Here is a 16,088-nt window from a genome sequence, read left to right on the forward strand (position 1 = left end):
CACCCAGACGAGAGCCATCCATCACAATTGAGGCCAGCTGGGGATCAGAGCGTTGATGATGTAAGGACAGGAGTTTGGTTTTGGATGCATTAAAGGTAACCAGCTACATCTTCCTCCACTGAACCATGCGCTCGAGATCAGAGGAGAGAGAATCAGAGAGAACTTTGTCATTTACAGCCTTTGATGTGTTGCCGTAGATGGTTGTGTCATCAGCATAGATGTCAACGAATGATTTAAATATGTGTTTAGGGAGGTTATTGATGTAGATCAGGAAGAGAGTTGGGCCCAGGATTGACCCCTGAGGGACTCCAGCATTTATATTGCAGGCCTCCGATTTTTGTCCATCTACCACTACTCTTATGAGCCTATCGGAGAGAAATGATTTAATGATTGAGAAAACATTTCCAGTTATACCGTAGCTGGAAATCCTGTGAAGTAGACCCTTATGCCATACCTTGTCGAAGGCCTTTGATATGTCAAGAGCAATTGCCCTAGAAAGGAAGCCTTTGTCAAGAGATTCACTAATCCTGTGGGATATAACCGTCAGCACATTAGGTGTTAGGAGGGTTGAAGTATAAGCCAGCGGTATAAAGATAGGGGAGCAAAGTTGGTTGCGGTGGATAAAGAGACAAAAATAATTAGGATGTTGACGAATGGTGTGGTGGGATCATAGGGAAAAATATACTAGTAATAATAATACTAATAATAATAGTAAATATGTAATTCACACCACAACTTTCATTAATTGTCCTAACATCATGCTATAACCGTAGTCTTCTTATAAGTGATGTTGGGATAATCGTTACTTTTGTTTAATTCTACTTAGAATACTCCCTTTCGCCTTAATTCCTCATTATAATATTTCTCCAGAAATTATACATCGTTTCAAAGTGCTGTTGTCGTCTCGGTTCCATCTGTCGATAAAAAACCCTGTGTAAATTCTATACATCTTACATACGGATAAAAATAAAATAGAATCACCAACCATCCACCCCCTATACCCCTCCTTGAGTCTTAAATAATAAATTACCTACATTATTAAAGACTATGATAGAAACCCTATACACCTTTTTACATTACACTCTATATAATACGCTCCTCCTTTATCTTACAATTCGATATAATTCCCCCAAACAACATCAATATTTTCATTGATTTATTTCGTTCCTGATGAATCCCACGCAAGACGCCGCATCTCCATTATTTTACCTAGCATCTTCTCTACTCTTCTGATGAGAAGCATTAGGCTTCAAAATACCTTGGTATAAAGAATCCCCTCTATCCCCCAACTAAATGTTTGTATACCTTTATTAAATAGATGAATCATTCTATATTCACCAATATATAGTTTTTGTGACTTCATTTTCCACTCGTATTGTTTCCTATATAAGCTCCAATGAAATTTATTGAGGTTTATATTATCCCGATGAGTCTCTTCTTATAGAATTGAATTTATTCTTGTCGTCTAACTCAATAAGTTATATATATATATATATATATATATATATATATATATATATATTATTATTATTATTATTATTATTATTATTATTATTATTATTATTAGGACGACTAATAGGCATCGTAATCGGGAATCGAAAAAAATCGGAACTTTAGGTGGTATCAGAGTCGGAAATTTGTGTGCCTATTTTCCATGCCAAAAACGATTCATTTCATTATTTGTTCATTGTTTTATTTTTTTTTGTTTTTGTTTAACCCTTAATTTTCTATGACTCGAGTGAAGAATTGATAAATATTTATTGATTTTAAACGACCAGCAAAATTAATAACTATAGATCATTTTTATAAGTGTACTTATACATTTAGAAAATGATCTGCACATATTTTATGGTTTTTGCGGTGACTCTTCCCAAAAAACAACTGTGTTGGAATTGTTCCATACAATATATATATATATATATATATATATATATATATATATATATATATATATATATATATATATTAGTGTTGGGCCGATTAACTGAAATCGGGAATTGGAAAAATCTACAAGATTGAGGGTTTCAGAATCGGTATCGGAATCGAAAAAATTGGTGCCTATTTTCCGATGCCAAAACGATTCTTTTAATTGTCTTTTTTTATTTGATTTTATTTAAAGCAAAATATTCCATTGGTGGTGATAATGATAAAATAATAAATATTTATTGATTTTAAAATGCCAGTAAAGCTAAAACCTATAGATTATCCTCCATAAATGTAAATTTACGTTTAGGAAAATATCTGCACATTTAAAATGTGTTCTTTTTTTTTTACAGAAATCGAGGAAAATAACAACTCTATAGTTAAATATTTAGAGATTTATAAAGAATGGAAATCGGAAATTTAGTACGGAATCGGTAATTGTATCGGAATCGGGAAAAATATTGGAATCGTCCCATCACTAATATATATATATATATATATATATATATATATATATATATATATATATATTAAAATTCTGATTTAAATTATGTAGAATTACAAAGTTTTTGTTTACAAAAAGGAGTGTAGATAATTTTTTATGTTTTTTCTTTAATCCTTGGATTTTCAATGAATGGCTCATCTTATCAGAGGAAATGTTATTAGTAAAATGGATGCAGCTAATTTTGTAATAAATTTAATGTAAATTAAAACGAAAAGAACGCAATTAATTCTGAAATATACTTTACAACAAATGCCTCAACAAATCTTACTTTTCTGACTGCTAGAAAACCGCTTCTGCGGTACCAGCTTTCGAGAATTCTGGCGAAAGAACTGACCCATTAAATTATCGCTCATTAGCCTTCTCCCGCTTTTCGCCAAAATATTTGAGTCCTTAATTAATCAAGCTCTAGTTCATCACCTTACAGCTGCTAAACTCCTGACCGACAATCAATATGTATTTAGACAAGCCCGTTCCACAGCAGATGTCTTAAGTGTAATCTCTGATAGTATATACTATTCACTGGACAAAACAGAGGAGGGTAGAGCGGTAGCCCTCGATATATCTAAGGTTTTTGACAGGGTATGGTATGATAGTCTTCTAAGGAAAATTAGATCATATGGTATCACTGGAATAATACATAATTAAATCCTAAAGTAAGAGAAAAATCCAGGTTGTCCTCGACGGTCGTACATCTAAACAATATGATATAAATGCGGGAATACCTCAGAGGTTTATTTTTGGACCTTTATTTTCTCGATATTCATAAATGAGCTCCCTGATAAAATTGTCCCTGAGATGGGTATATTTGCTGATGACACCACTCTCTATAGCAGGTACGAGTGGAAAACAAATGAACACATATCTAAGGAAATGGCAGAAACACTAGAGGATGACCTCCAATCTGTAGTGGAATGGGGACAAAAATGGATGATCACATTCAATGCTGCCAAGACTAAGCTTGTTTCTTTCAATAATTACAATAAACCTTCTCTACCACCAATAGCAATGGCGAAGAACACATTACCCGAAAGTACTTCTTTTAAACTCCTCGGCCTAACGTTTACAGGGAATATGAGCTGGAATAGATGCATTGAGAGGATTACCAAGGCTGCTGCGAAGAAGGTGGGCTCTCTCTACCGTGCTAGAAAACTATTTAAGCCTGAAAGTACCCTGTACCTCTATAAGGCCACCATTCGCCCATGTATGGAGTATTGTTGTCATATTTGGGCTGGTGCATCTGCTACTTGTCTCTTGACAGGGATCAAAAGAGGGTCGCTAACCTGATAGGTCCTGAACTGTCATCTAGGCTTCAGCCTCTGTCCCATCGACGAAATGTTGTATCCCTCTGCCTGTTCTACAAGTACTTTAACGATGAATGCTCTGACGAACTACAAGCACTTGCACCCCCTCAGTGTGAACATCCCGACAAACTCGACAAGCAGCTAAATCCCACCTCTTCACAGTACAGATCCCTATGTGTAAGAAAGACTCCTACTCCAATAGTTTCTTCCCCAGAACTGCTAAACTTTGGAACTCGCTTTCCCAACTTTACTGACATGCAGAAGTTCAAGTGTAATGTGAACAGACATCTTGCCATTAATCTCCTTTCATAATACCCCTGCAACTTATGTCCCCGATAGTAGCCGACGAAACTTCAACACAAGAAATTCCCCTATTCCCAATGCAATAAAAGCTATGGTGGCTCGATTTCATGAACAAGGGTCTGTATGTGACCTCTCTAAATCTGGTAGACCTCGTATGGCAAGAAGTGACGAGAATCGTCAGAGATTAGCAGAGAGTATGGCCGAGGATCCATCCATATCAGTAAGAAGGAGATCAAGTCAAATTTGGGTCTTTCGATCATCTCTTCATAGAATGCTTCATGAAGTGAGAAAATTTCCATATAAAATTCAATTGGTGCAAGATCTTCAGCCAAACGATCCGGAAAAAAGGTTGGAATACGCTATGCAATTCCAAGATTTGGCCAATGGGCATCCAAACTTTCTCAAAAACCTCATTTTGTCCGATGGGGCCTATTTTCATCTAAATGGGTTCATAAATTAGCAAAATTGCAGGATTTGGGGATCAAAAAATCCCCATGCAAAAGCACACCGTAATTACATCCTCAAAAACGTACAGCATGGTGTGGAGTAACGGCGGATGAAGTAATCAGAATTGGTGGACATTTGAGTAACATCATTTTTCATAACTAAAATTAGACCTTGTGAAAAACACACCCTGGATTATGTTTTGTAAATAAAATTAGAATAATAAGACTATGATATATTTTTTTAAAAACTCTCACGGAGAGGCTCATCTACCTACATATGAAAATTGGTAAGCATAACTTAAATATTGAGGAAGTTAATCAAATTTAAACTCTGTCAGCTTCTTTTGGGACAGTCTGTATATATACTCCTATAAATTCGTTTTTCTTTCGTGTGTATTGATATTCATATCAAAACCCCTCTCTTCTACATATTTAAAAAGAAAATACAATTTTCTTATATATGGGTTGTGGAAATGCGTTCACTAGCAAAAGATCTAGCTAATTTGCATATTCTTTTAAACATTCATTTTAATTAATTCCCTATTAGTTTCTTCGGTTTTCTAATGGAATAATCATTTTTAGTTAACTATTACCTGTAATTATATTCATGCAGATATTCTACATGGTTTATACTTACATAATATTTGCGTAAAAAGTTTATAGTAAACACAAAATTGTTTCCATATGTATTTATGTATACGTATATATGTTTGTTTAACAAATTTTGCCTACCAAATTCCTCGTAGAATTTTAGGTCTACAGACATGAAACTTCATATATATATATATATATAGTATTTGAATCCATGCGAAACTTTATATTTGGGTTTTATCCGGGAAAAATCACATAACCTTAGGAACAGTACATAGGGCCCGAGCAAAGCCGGGCGGAACTGCTAGTATATATATATATATATATATATATATATATATATATATATATATATATATATATATATATATATATATGCGCGCACACACACACACACACACACACACACACACACATATATATATATATATATATATATATATATATATATATATATAACTTCGTTCAATATCAAACATGATTGAAGATAGACGGTGTCGACTTGCTTATTTCATAAGAAAACACCGAATTGTTGAAATCGATGGTATCATTTTTTACTCGTTCTTCTGTAACATCATTAATAAATAAATAAACACATACATATGAATATATATATATATATGTATGTATGTATGTGTAAGGTTATTAGGAAAGAACCTCAGTAGAGCGCTCCATATTTAAGAAAAAAATCAACAATTGTAACAATGTATGGGAACCAACACGTTACATATTTCGTTGCAAAAAAGATCAAGACAAAGAATAACTCGACTAACCTTCTTTTTTTGTAACAACATTTGCTTCTAGTTACTTTTCCGAATAAAATGTGATTTCGAACGTGATCTCGGACGTGCTCTTCTGTCTTATTTTTAGTCTTTTTTCTTTTTCCTTACCGTGACATCATTTTGCACACAACTCTGCATTTGCATACATGCATCCACGATCTATTGCACGATAAGAGCGTCATATTTTTTTCATATATGTACTCGTATTTCAAAAGATCAGAACATGTGTAGCAAAGTTGTTTTAATCTTTGGTAATACAAACATATATACATATCAGGGGATATGATATATTTCATAGAAATCCTCACGACGTTCTGGAAGAAGTATATGTAACGTAGTACACACATTTACACACATAGACCCAACACGCTGTAGTAGAGTTCGTCGCAAAGGAACATAACACAAATAATAACTCGACTCCTACATGGGGCGTGCAATAAGTAATGCTCTTGACCCACTTCCCATAGCAGTAGAGCAACGAAACTTGGCACTTCTCTACATGGGAACCACCCAGAGTTATGCATTTCTCCCATCGTTTGATGCAGCTCTGGAGACCGTTTTTGTAGAACACCCCAGGTTGGTCCTCCAACCACGATATGACTTCAGAAATCAAGGCTGCATCATCTGGGAAACGATTTCCTTTCAAAAACAACTTCATGGCTAGGAAGAGGTGAAAGTCAGAGGGTACTTCTGATCTGGCGACATGTGAGTTGTGGACCGGAGCGTTGTCCTACAAGAGGAGGGTACCTTTGCTGATCTTGTCCCGCCTCTTGATTTTGATAACTTCCCTTAATTTTCTTAAAAGTAAAACATAATAGGCTCCTGTAATTGTGGTGTCCTTTGCCAGGAAATCTGTCATCACTACTCCGTCCTGGTCTCAGAAGACTGTGAGCATGACCGTGTCAGCGGAGGCTGCATCCTTGTTTTCTTTGGAGGTGGTGAGTCCAAGTCCTTCCACTGCATTGACTGGGCTTTGGTCTCTGCATCATAGTGATGGACCCAGGTTTCATCCTGTGTAATCAGTCTTTTGAAAAACTTTGACTCATCTTCTTGGCACATCTCCAAATTCATCCTCGAGCACTCGACGCGTTCTCGCTTCTGGAATGGTGTGAGCAATCTGAGAATCCATCTGGCAGACACCTTATGCACATGTAAATGGTCATGAATGATAGTTTCCGCAGACCCTGTACTAATCTTGACATCTTGGGCTATTTGACAAATAGTAATACGCCAATCTTTCAAAATGGCAGCCTCAACTTGACGGACAGATGCCTCACATCAATGGCAGAAGAGGGGGGCGACCAGGTCTGGGAGCTGTTTCCACAGACTTCCGGCCATGTTTGAATTCACGATGCCAGCGTTGTACAAGGTCATATGATGGGGCATTATCACCATAAGTTTCTTTCATTTCATCAAAAGTCTCCTGTGGTGTGCGTCCTTTCAAATACAAAAACTGGATCACTGCTCGACATTCAACAAGCTCCATTTCACACCTGACTCGGTTCAAACACCTGTAAAACAGAAACCACACTTAGTTCAAAGCTGTAATTTGCCACATAACCCGTAGATATATAAATCATTGCACATGCAAAATTTCAGCTAAATCAGAGAACTGGAAGTGGGTCAGGGGCATTACTTATTGCACGCCCCTCGTATTTTTGTAACAACAATTTATTTCCTCATTCTCCCGACACGCGTAACTTATCGTTACGACAGTGACGTCACCTACGTCTCGAACATGATCGACTTCTCTAACGTGCTCTCTCTCCTTTTTATATTATTTTTCTTTTTTCTTTACCGTGACGTCATTTCATACACATTTACGTCCGCGCTCTGTTACATATATTTCTATAAAAATATCATTAAGTTTACGTGCGGTTTAAGTTGGACTCGATTATAATACAAAAGAAAAATGTACGTAACATATTACCAATCACTGAGTGACTGGCCTGCACAAAAACCAGTTGATCTAGCTTAATTTGACTTCAGTCAAGTCAACTACGCATGTCCAGTCAGTCATTGGTCGTAATCAGGCTGTCCATGCTTAATGCCCTTTGTGTGGGATGATGTCAGATGAAAGCGTTAGATGTTAGCGAAGGAAAGACCACTAAAAAGACATAAAACGTTTCTTTATTCTGTGATGAGGACACATTATTAAATGTAGATAGTTATAGATGAGAATCAGCTACATTTTGCAGTACGGTAATGGGAGGGACTGGGAAATACATTACCATTGAGTTACCTTCATCAACAAAAAGTGAAGATGTAAGAATGTGGGTAGAAAAGAAATGAAATAAAAAATATAACTGGACGTTTTGGCTTGTTAAAAACGGGAAAAAAAGTTATAGACCGTTGACTTAAAATAAGTGCTGGATGCCAAATTGATGGTGGAATATGGTTAAATTTGTACTCCATTCCACATTAAACACTAATCACTATTAATCCATAACTCTAATCGAACAGGTACGATAATACTTGGTTTGCTTCAGCTTATCATAACAAAAGTTCATACCAAATTGTAGCCACATCGGTCCAGTGGTTTCCGAGAAAAGTGGAATTTATATACTAATATCCATCAATTCTCATTAACCTTAAATGTGCATTGAACGGATAACATGATACTTACTTCGCTGCATCTTATGACAAGGAACCATACAAAATTTCAGCCAGATCGGCCCAGTAGTTTCTCGAGAAAACGCGAAAAATAAATACTAAGCTTTATCAATCCCTATTAACCCTAACTGAGCATCGAACGGGTGCTATAATAATTAGTTTGCTGCACCTTGTCACAACAAATGTCTGTAGAAAGTTTAAGCCAAATCGCCCCGGTAGTTTCCGAGAAAAGGGGGACCGGACAGATAGACAGACAAACAGACATATAGACTAAGAAAAATCTATCCATTTATCTATCTATATATCTAGTATATAAAAGGAACTCTGTGGGGGGGAGTTCCCTGTAGATTAGGAAACGGCTGGGCCAATTTTTTGTTTTTAATTTCACACGAATGTTGTTAATGTGTCTGGGAGTGTTATTGCGTAGGTTTTGTATCGGAGTGTGCGCGATAATTATCAAAAATCGATTATGAAAAAAATAATCATATTAAATACGGAAGTCCGATTTTGACTAAAGTTTTTTATACACTCTAATATCACAAATGCACTTGAGAAGTTTTATCACTGCATGAGTAGAAAGGCGCAGCCTATAAAATCAACTGCAGCTTCTTTTATAAAATAAAAGTGCGTTCGAAATAATTGTTGAACCATGATACTTGACTTCTGTACATTTAACTTTAATTAAAGTGATTATGTAAAAAATAATTTCATAAAATCAACAGTTGGCTCTATGATAAGACAAAGACGCGTTCGAAATTAATGTTTTTGTTTCGAGCACAACTGAACTATTATACTTGATTTTTTGCATTTTAAACTTAAAGTGAAGCCATTATTTACAGATAATTTTATAAAATCAACAGTAGATTCTCTACAGTGCAATATAGACTACAGGACTGCGGGGATGGGGGGTAAGTGAAGCTTCCTTCCGATACACTGTATGTATGGGTAGCAGTCCCTAACTAGAACAGTCAATCAATCGATTTGATTAAAAAAAACAAAAAAAACAGGCGATTTCACCGATTTCAATGACAATAAAAGTATGGGATGTGAAACATTTATTGATTCCCATTCAACCCCGGACAACGTCAGGTCTTCCTGCTAGTATAATAGAGATTACTAGCAGAAAACATGCACATTCTGGTTGCATAGTTTTGCTCGCATATACAGCGAACAAACGTACACTACACTGCCCCAAAACGATGAGGTAATACTGAGGAGAATAGTATCATGAAAATGCAACAGATGCTAAACTACTCTCCTTTAAAAAAGTAAGGATACTAAATTACCCCACATCCCAAAAATACGAGTATGTAATTCCTGAGAAGATGGTATCATCATGAACTGCTTATAGTACACTACCTTCCGCAAAGGAAGGGGTAATGTGTGGGAGGAGAGCATAATGATAAAAGAATAGATATTACAGTATCTGTTAAATGGTTAAATGCATCATTAGTCTGAAATGAGATAGTAAATTGAACTGAGAATTTATAGAAATAATAGTATATATATTCATCAGTTTTATATATTTCGTCGTGTAAATGTGTTTTCTCTGCAGTTACTCATGATAGAAAATGAAGAGTACTAAAACTACAATAACGTGATTGGTTGAACTAGGTCACGTGGACAGGGAAAGTATAATCCAATGACTTATCCACTTATGAAGTATGTACATGCATAAATATTTATAGCCCTAGTATTGCCCTATTGAGCTATCTAAATGAAAACTTTATGTTATTCATTCATATGTAATCACTGCCACAAGTAGTTAAATTACATATAAACATATTATCTATCTATCTATCTATCTATCTATCTATCTATCTAACTAACGACCTATCTATCTATCTATCTAGCCATTTATCTATCTATTTATCGATTTATCGATCTATCTAGGCATGTATCTCTCTAGCTATCTCTATCTATTTATCTCTGTCTTTATATATATATATATATATATATATATATATATATATATATATATATATATATATATATATATATATCAGATTTGTATTGAATTTGATCCCGTCATTAGACCCAAGTAAATAAGATTGAGCTTAAGTTTTAAATTTTAGACATTTTCTCGAATCAAAATTATGAAGTGGATTTTGATTAAACTTACAATAAGTGTTTTAGACAATAATAAAATTATATGATTATATTTGGATTTCAATCTTTGTAACATGACAATAATAAATAAATATGATTATATCTGGATTTCAAATTAGGAAAAACTACGGTGAATTAATTTTCCCTGTTCTGTGACGGGTAATCTTCTTGTGATATTATAAAACCATTCATCTTTACTGATATGAAATACAAAATAATTGACCTCTCCTAAAATTTAAATATGTAATACTCACTTTATATTTAGCTCGGAAATATTTCATTCCGTTTATACGTGGCAACAATTTGTCCGTGCGTCGATATCGTATCAACGACACGGACGCACGTATTGGAAAGAAAAGAAAACAGTTAGTCAGCGTATAATATTTAATGTCTATTTACAGTACGCTGACGTTATATTTGTAACGCCAATTAAACATCAAAGGTAAATTTCAGAGTCGACATGAAAGCACATCATATTATAAACAAACAACGTATTGAGAAACTTGATTAAAAAAAATGCAAGGTGTCTATGAAGTCTTGTAGATTAAGTGACGACGAACTCCATTTTAACATTTAATAACAATTTTATTCACTATCTTCATTAGTATGTGTGTAAAAAAAAGGGTAAGTATTATAAACGTGAATCCATATGTATGGACAGAAACAAAAGATTAGACAGTCCTGTGTGATGAGAAAAGAGTTCATGTATGTGTGATGAAATTAGAGTTTAGTGGTAGCCATAATGGATTCTTTGTCTTCCCTTTTTAGTCGGCCTCCGGACCAAAGGCCCGAGTGGGTTCTATTGCATCCCAAGAGAGTAATTCGAGATAGGTCCGAGCTGCCTGAAGATGTTATCAGCCCAAAAGCCGGAATGGAAAAGAGAGAGATGCCGTTGTTTAACCTTTATGAACTTCGTCACGTGTTCAGCTAGCCAGAGAGATTCCGTATGATTAGACAAACCTGAAGATTCGTTGATTACTAGAACCAATCATCACGGAGTTTACAAACAAAAGGTATTTAAAATATCAACCCGTGAAATGTCGTTGTTGAAGCTAAAGTCTCTTTAAAAAGTGTATTGTTCCATTATAAAAAGTATATTATAAAAAATGTGTTATAAAATATGCATTATAAAAAGCATATTATAAAAAGTGTATTATAAATAATGTGTTATAAAAAGTATATTATAAAAAGTGCATTAAAAAATTGCATTATAAAAAGTGTATGATGAAAAAGTGCATTATAAAAAGTGCATTATAAAAAGTATATAATAAAAAGTGTATTATAAAAACTGTTTTATGAGAAATGTATTATAGGAGGTGTATTATAAAAAGCATCATATAAAATGTATATTATAAAAATATGCATTATAAAAAGTGCATTATAGAAAGTATATTATAAAAAGCGTATTATAAAAATTGTATTTTAAAAAGTGCATTATACAAAGTGCATTATACAAAGTGCATTATAAAAATGCATCATAAAATGTGCACTATAAAAAGTGCATTATAAAAAGTGCATTATACAAAATGTATTATACAAAGTGCATTATCAAAAGTGCATTATAAAAAGTGTCTTATAAAAAGCGTATTATAAAAAGTGTATTATAAAAAGTAAATTATAAAAAGTGTATTATAAAAAGTGCATTATATAAAGTGTATTATAAAAAGGTCATTATAAAATGTGTATTATATAAGTGCTACATAAAAAGTTTATTATAAAAAATGTATTATACAAAGTATATTATGAAAAGTTTATTATAAAAAATGTATTATAAAAATATATTATAAAAATGTATTACAAAAATTGCATTATAAAAAGTATATTATAAAAAATTCATTATAACAAGTTTATTATAAAAATATATTATAAAAAATGTATTATAAAAATGTACTATAAAAATGTATTATGAAAAGTGCATTATAAAAAGTATATTATAATAAATTCATTATAACAAGTGTATTATAAAAAGTGTACTATAAAAAGTGTATTATTAAAAGTGCATTATAAAAAATGTATTATCAATAATGTATTATAAAAATGTATTATAAAAAGTGCATTATAAAAAATGTATTATAAAAATGTATTATAAAAAGTGCACTATAAAAAGTGTATTATAAAAAATTCATTATAAAAAATGTATTAGAAAAAATGTATTATGAAAAGTGTCTTATAAAAACTGTATTATAAAAAGTGCATTATAAAAAGTGTATTATAAACAGTGCATTATAAAAAATTCATTATAAAAAGTGCATTATAAAGAGTGTATTATAGAAAATGCATTACAAATAATGTATTATAAAAAGTGAATTATGAAAAGTGCTTTGTAAAAATGCATTATAAGTAATGTATTATAGAAAGTGTATTATACATAGTGCATAATAACATATGCATTATAAAAAGTGTATTAAAAACGTTCATTATAAAAGGTGCATTATAAAAAGTGCATTATAGAAAATGTATTATAAAAAGTGTATTATAAAAAATGTATTATAAAAAGTGTATTATAAAAAAAATGTATTATAAAAGTGCATTATAAAAAGTGTAGAATATAACATTTATAAAAATGTATTATAAAAAAGTATTATAAAAAGTGCATTATAAAAGTATATTATAAAAAATTCATTATAACAAGTGCATTATCAAAAGTGTATTATAAAAAGTGTATTATAAAAGTGTATTATCAAAAGTGCGTTATAAAAAATGTATTATAAATAAGGTATTATAAAAAGTGTATTATAAAAAATGCATTATACAAAGTGTATTATAAAAAATGTATAATAAAAAATGTATTATCAAAAATGTATTATAAAAAGTGTATTATAAAAAGTGTATTATAAAAAGTTCATTATAAAAAAGTGCATTATAAAAAGTGTATTATAAAGAGTGCATTATAGAAAATGCATTAAAATTAGTGTATTATAAAAAGTTCATTATGAAATGTTCTTTGTAAAAAATGCATTATAAATAATGTATTATAGAAAGTGCATTATAAATAGTGCATTATAAAAAGTGCATTATAACAGGTGCATTTTAAAAAGTGTATTATAAAATGTTCATTATAAAAAGAGTATTATAAAAAGTGCATTATAAAAAATGTATTATAAAAAATGTATATAAAAAAGTATTATAAAAAAATGTATTATAAAAAGTGCATTATAAAAAGTGTATTATAAAAGGTGCATTCTAAAAAATGCATTATAAAGAGTGCATTATAAAAACTGTATTATGAAATATGCATTATAAAAAATGTATTATATAGAGTGTATTATGAAAATTGCATTGTAAAAATGCATTATAAATAATATATTATAAAAAGTGCATTATAAAATGTATTTTAAAAAGTGCATTATAAAAGGTGCATTATAAAAAATGTAATATAAAAAATGTATTATAAAAAATGCATTATTAAAAGTGCATTATCAAAAGGGCATTATAAACACTGCATTATAAAAGGTGTATTATAAAAAGTTATTATAAGTGTATTATAAAAAGTTCATTATAAGAAATGTATTATAAAAAGTGTATTATAAAAAGGGTATTTTAAAAGTGTATTATGAAAAGTGAATTATAAAAAATGTATTATACAAAATGTATTATGGAAAGTGTATTTTAGATATTGTATTATACAAATTGTATTACAAAATTTGTATTATAAAAAGTGCACTATAAAAATGTATTATAAAAAGTGCATTATGAAAAATGTATTATACAAAATGTATTATGAAAAGTGTATTATAAAAAGTTTATTATAAAATGTGTATTATAAAAATTTATTATAAAAATGTATTATAAAAAGTGTATTATAAAAAGTGCATTATAAAAAATGTATTATGAAAAATGTATTATAAAAAATGTATTATAAAAAGTGCATAATACAAATAGTATTATGAAAAATGTATTATAAAAAGTGTATTATAAAAAGTGTATTATACAAAGTGTATTATAAAAAATGTATTATAAAAAATGTATTATAAAAATATATTATAAAAAATGTATTATAAAAAGTGCATTATAAAAAATGTATTATAAAAAATATATTATAAAAGGTGCATTGTAAAAAATGTATTATAAAAAATGTATTATAAAAAATGTATTATAAAAAGTGTATTATAAAAAATGCATTATAAAAAGTGTATTATAAAAAGTTCATTTTAAAAAATGTATTATACAAAATGTATTATAAATATTGCATTATAAAAAATGTATTATGAAAACTGTATTATAAATAGTGCATTATAAAAGTGCATTAGAAAAGTGTATTATAAAAAAGGGATTATGAAAAGTGTATTATAAAAAGTGTATTATAAAAAATGTATTATAAAAAATGTATTATAAAAAGTGCATTTTAAAAAATTCATTATAAAAAGTGTATTATAAAAATTGTATGCAAAATCTATTATAAAAAATGTATTATAAAAAGTACATACAAAAACTTTTTTATAAAAAATGTATGATTATAAAAAGTGCATTATAAAAAGTGTATTATGAAAAAGGCAGCTGAAATATTTTGACTGCATTTGTTTTTGTTTTTAATTAATGTATATTACATTTGTATAGGAGCATTAATATTGATATTGAATGTCAATGCGAAGAATCTGGAGGAATGTTTTGGATATGGCTTCAGATCGAAATCGCAGGACGCAGTGTTCCTAAATCTACGTCCATATGGACATTATTAGTAACACGAAGGACATAAAGACGGTACTCGATGTCTTCTTCAGATGACTTTGGTCGCCTACTCCTCGTTTTATCCAACACTGACTTTGTCTCTATAAATTTCTTTTACCATTTACGAATTGAAATACGCAATGGAGAATCTCTTCCATACTTACTGTAGTTTGGCTGAGTGTGCACAGTAATTTTTGTCTCAATAAACCCGGGATACACACTCTGTCCCTTCTCTTAAGGAGTAGCTATTTTACAGTAGTTCTCTTAGGACTTATTGTGATAGTCATCAAAGAAGCAAGCACCCACGTGTTTGTGCCTTGTGCGGCTGTACGTAAAAACGACGACAATAACGAACTTACCTTCAGGTGGGATCTGAAAAAAAAGACGCTATGAAGATTGACTAGGCTTTTATACCAAACCCGAGTCACATGTTTACAGGTCGTGTGGTGGGGGCGGAATCGATAAAAACGGTGGGAGAAGTGGAAGAGGGAGAGAAGGAAGGAAATTAAGTTAACAGGCATTTTGTTTAATCACTACTAGGAAGTAACTGTTGCAAGAACGATTTTTTGAAAGGAAAAATTGGCGACTGAAGTTATTTCAACACTTATCCTTCCATTAAGAAAATATCTGAAATACAAAATCTCATCTATATATCTCTAAAAGCGAAATGGTCTGTGTGTGTCTGTCTGTTTTTGTACATTTCCCTACTAAATTATTCTGTCAATTTTCAGTCTACAGACTCGAGATTTGACATTAAGACGTATAGAGATTTGGTAAAATCTTTTTAATCGGTTTTCGGCCAGAAATTTGGCTGTTAAGGGGTCAAAGTTCAACGATTTGACCTTTG

Source organism: Euprymna scolopes, chromosome 22 (assembly GCF_053919585.1).
Source record: "Euprymna scolopes isolate OS-2025 chromosome 22, ASM5391958v1, whole genome shotgun sequence".
Classification (NCBI taxonomy): domain Eukaryota; kingdom Metazoa; phylum Mollusca; class Cephalopoda; order Sepiida; family Sepiolidae; genus Euprymna; species Euprymna scolopes.